The sequence below is a fragment of the Eptesicus fuscus genome, chromosome 11 (assembly GCF_027574615.1).
Source record: "Eptesicus fuscus isolate TK198812 chromosome 11, DD_ASM_mEF_20220401, whole genome shotgun sequence".
Taxonomy (NCBI): domain Eukaryota; kingdom Metazoa; phylum Chordata; class Mammalia; order Chiroptera; family Vespertilionidae; genus Eptesicus; species Eptesicus fuscus.
Window position 1 is genome coordinate 52,435,287 of NC_072483.1, and position 4,749 is coordinate 52,440,035.

General features: G+C 40.8%; 1 pseudogene; it reads right to left on the minus strand.

The window, feature by feature from the left end:
* Window positions 1-287: 287 nt before the first annotated feature.
* LOC114230419 (tissue alpha-L-fucosidase-like) lies at window positions 288-3,068 on the minus strand (annotated as a pseudogene).
* Between the last annotated feature and the right edge of the window lie 1,681 nt (window positions 3,069-4,749).

A 4,749-nucleotide genomic window follows, 5' to 3' on the forward strand; every position in this document is an offset into this window, starting at 1 on the left:
CACCAAAGGCAGATAATCAAACATTATGTAGCTCCTAATACAAGTGCAAAACACTGCGCATGAAATATTCTTGACAAAATAATTGAACCTGAGTCTTATCAAGCCTCTAGATCTAACTACTAACTACAGCTTACAGTAGCAGAGGAACCCATTAAACAACATCACAGGGACACAGTCAGCAAAATCCAAAGTATTGGAAATCCCAGGTCAAACAGCCAGTTTCTTCAACAGTAACAAAACAAAAACAACAATTTGCAAGGAAAAAGAGAGATGATAGGGAGACTATAAAATTTTTGTAACATACAAACATTTATTTGATCACATTTTAAAAGGCAGGGAGAATCACATCCATTTTCTAAATTATGTCACTGTAAAGAGACTAAATTTCAGAGCTCTTGGTTTGCTTTGGAAACTTCTGAAGAGTTAACCATTAACAACAGCATAGCAAGCTTTTTTTTTTTTTTCTCCTCCAAGTTCTTCTGCTCTTGGGGGTGGGGAATTTAGTAGGAGGGGAGAGGGTTGGTGACAATTGATGTTAAATAAATAGTGTATAGTTGAGCTTGCCAAATTCTCCCCACTTCCTCCCATAGGTAACAGGGTGACTTGACTTATTCTTTAACTGTAGTCATTGAATAAGCAAGTAGGTTTATCAAACACAAAGAATGGAGGGAAGTTTCCATTGTAGATAATTTCCAATGGTGGGAATGGATGAACTCAGCTTAATTGTTCAGTCCCTCCTCTTGCTAACCAGAGAGAGGTATGCTAGCAATGGAACTCAAATATTTGGTCCACCGAGACATTGGTGTAATGCATTTAGTTCCTTTGATTTAAATGTCTTAGAAAAGCCATCTCTGGGTGTGGAGAGCAGTTGGTTTATTACAATGGCAGTACTATATAAGGAAAATAAGAGCAGCAAACAGCACTCAGTGTCCCTTTCCTCTTGAACTCCAATGATCACTCCGCTCCTGTCAGCTTTATAGTTCAAGCAAACTCAACTGGGAGAGCAGAGGACGGTAACCAGGGCAGAGAAGTGAGGAGGCCTTTATCCAGATCTGTGGATCACTTCAGATCTTCTTGGATTCCCAGCATCCTGACTTTTGTAATAGAAGTAGTTATGGGGCTTGAAGGTTAAAACTCCTGATCCTTTTTAAGTATACCATAGAGATAGTATTCTTTTCCAACTGCACCTTCCATGGTTTAGATGTATAGATAGCCTCCCCACTTACCATAGTAAGCTCAGACACTTACCAACAGCAAGAAGGCATTCTTGGAAGATGGGAACAGTCTATCTTTAACTGGTCCAATGTTAAGATAGTTGTCTCCAAAACTTACTATCTGAACCAGAATCAAAACGATTTCAGATTCACTTCAATGTCAGACACATCCATGTCCCCATGAAAGCCCCAGATGACTAGTGGATAGTGATTCACATCTCTGACTGTGATCTAGAACCCTCCCTGGCTTGAATTTATCCTTACAATTGTAGTATCCTCCACAGAAACAGGAGCATTTCCAGCCCTATCTGTCATATATTACCACCACATCCTTGACAGAACAATCATGGTAGAGTCAAGAAAGAAAATTTGTAGAGTTCAAATAAATATCAGGACATTCCCACTCTTCATGAGACCATATAAGGTCAAGTTTGTACCTGTTATGAAGGTACAAACAGCTCTGGCATTGTTTTCTCAGTGACAAAATGCTATGTTTTGAAGCAATTTTTCTCTTCAAATAGAGTGGATGGAACTGATAGTGACTGATAGAGTCCACAATGTATGTTCCTCTTCCAGATGGTTGTTTCCAACTCACCAACTGAATCACAATTATCTCCAGCTCCTCAGGGTTCCAGTTCTAAAACAGTTGTTGTCAGGACTACATCCTGGCCCCACAATCAGGGCCTCATTGGGATGGGAGAGGTCAGCATGGTAGAATCCAGGTGGTTAGTTGTTATGCACAAAGCACTGTATCAGAGCAGCTGCTCACCCTTCCAGTGCCACCACTGGCTACCCCAGGCTAGCACTGACCACACCCCAGTACCCTAACACCCTGAACTTTGACTGTGGGAGACTTGGCAAGTCCGGGGTAGGGGGTAAAAGCACTCAGCTACTCCCAGCACCAGCAGCTTGCCCACAACATCTGTCAGTTAAAACAGGCGTTTGATTCACCAGTCTTAACAAATGGACCTTGTCTGCAAAGCAAACATTTTGTCATGTTTTGTTTTAAGGACCACTATGGTGTTCATGAAAGTGGATGAGATCTGCTATATAAATCAGAATGGAGAGCGCTGTGGAGGGTGAAAGCACAGGCCATCTGAGGCAGCTATGGGACCTTCCCTACTTTTGTGATACTCACCAAAACCTCATTTATCTATTGTCTCAAATGTACCCCTCCGGGGAATATTCTGGTTTGAATAGAATCGGAGAGTAGGAATCCAGAAAAAGATTAGCTATACTAAACCCTGCACTCCAATTCAAGTAGAGATAAAACAAGAGAGAAAGGAGACATATCTCCAAATTCAATTCTCCCGTCTTCAGTTATGTTTTATGGAGAACTTATGTCATTCACAAAAGAGATGTAGTTTCCCCAGGGGAGACAGCAGGTGCACATTTTCTCTCAAGGTTATTTAATTGCTGTCAGGAAGACATATGATTAACAAAACCAAATGCTGGAAATATGAAGTATAGACAATTTTAAAGTTGTTTATATAGTTGATTACAGTATATCATACAATGTGTTTATTTGCCATAAACCTGCCTTTCACAAACTGTTTCCACACCTGCATCTGCACTCAACAGCCTACCGCTTAGCTGTGTGTGAATTCCCAACTAAGAGAGTAGCCAGCACCCAGCACAAAGCAGCTTTCCCTGGTGGCCTCTCAGTCACCCGCTAGGCACCAGCTATGCACCAGCTTCACACCAATGGTTCAAACACCTTAAGCTGACCCATAGTGCCCCGACTTTGATGAGAGCCCTTTGAGCTTGTCAGAAGGAAAACACTATGGAAATGACAGGCCACTGGGGTTTCTCACTGTCCTTTACGGCATTACTACACAAAGTGAGGCCTACCATCGACAATCCGTTGGTTACTGTTCAGAGATGAGACAAATACAGAATTGAGAGGGAGCATTTAGAACTGTTGAGAGAGCCATTTCGAAGCACAAGTTTGTTTAATCTAAAATTTGAAAAATGGGACTTGGCATCAGTAGATGGGTGGATAAAAAAGCCGTGGTACATTTATACCATGGAACACTATGTAGCAGTAAAAAAGAAGAATCTCTTACCATTTGAGACATCATGGAGGGACCTGGAGAGTATCATGCTAAGTGAAATAAGTCAGTCAGAGAAAGACAAGTATCACATGATCTCACTCATAGGTGGAATCTAAGTAACAAAATAAACTGATGAACAGAGTGGATCCAAAGATTCAAAACATGGAACAGAGTGCAGAATCTCAGAGGGAAGGTGGGGGAGGTGGGTGGGTGGAAGGTAATCAACCAAGGACCTTGTATGCATAAGCCATGGACACAGATAATGGGTGGTGAGGTCCTGGGGTGATGGGCAGGGGCGGAATGGAGGGGGTCAATGAGGGGGAAAAGGAGACATATGTAATACTTTCAACAATAAAGAATTATTTTTTAAATGGAACTTGAATTTTGTGTGTATTGCTTTTTATTCCATTTTAAGCTATTTTTATTGCACTTTACAAAGTATCAGGCTATGGCAGATTGGAAATAAGAACTAATCCTTCACCATAGATAGTCTGAGAAGCACTGCTTTGAGAGATGGCTCCCAGGCATGTTATATCTCAGGGCTTTGCCTTGACACTCTGGCAGTTCCCAAGGGGCACCCAATGGCAAAAATGTGGATCTGCAAAGATGATCATCCCACAGGGTCAAAGGGTCATTCATAGGTAAGAAGCAAATATTCAAACCACTGCACATGTGTTGGGTCCATGTAAGGAGTTGGTAGATCTCATGAAACCAACTCCTGATCACAGCATAACCCTCGGGCTTTCAATAGTAGTAGGAGAAGCAGCAGATGCTGCTATACTAAATGCTTTCCATATACAACATAGCAAATTGCTTCTCTCTCTTTGGGGTGACATATGCTCACACCTATACATGTACACAGAGAATTATAGCATCAAATCTGCATACAGTGACCCTTTGTATAGGCATAAAAATTTGCTAACAATTGACCCCTTATTTGGGTATTTCAAGATATCATGCCAAATATACCAGAGAAATAATTAAAGAGTAGAAATATAATACCTGGGACATAGATTTTTGTTCAGATATTGGTCACAGAGTCTAGCTGGAAAAAAATTTTAATATGAAAACAGCATTCAATTTTGGAAAATATTGGGATAATTTGAATTATGTTTTCATTTTCTGTTATTATATTTGGAAATTCTCTGCATGAAACAGATTTTTAAAAAGTACATAAGCAAAGAAAACACAACACAACAAAACTTGTGTCACAGCCTAGAGACACTATCCAAGACCACATCTTCCCCGCCGCCCAAAGAGATAGTAAGACTGGGGAGCATTTTCAGACATTTTTGTGCTCTTTGTCCCAATGTGGGAGTTTAATAAATGTTAGAATTTTACGAAGTCAGTATTTAACAGAGTTTATTAGCCTATTCCTCTAAGAATCCTTCTTAGACTCTGGGAAAGGGCAGCTGCTTTCTGCCTTCTCTCTACAGTAACCAGAGCCATCCCATTGCCATTGACAGCGCATTTCCCTACGT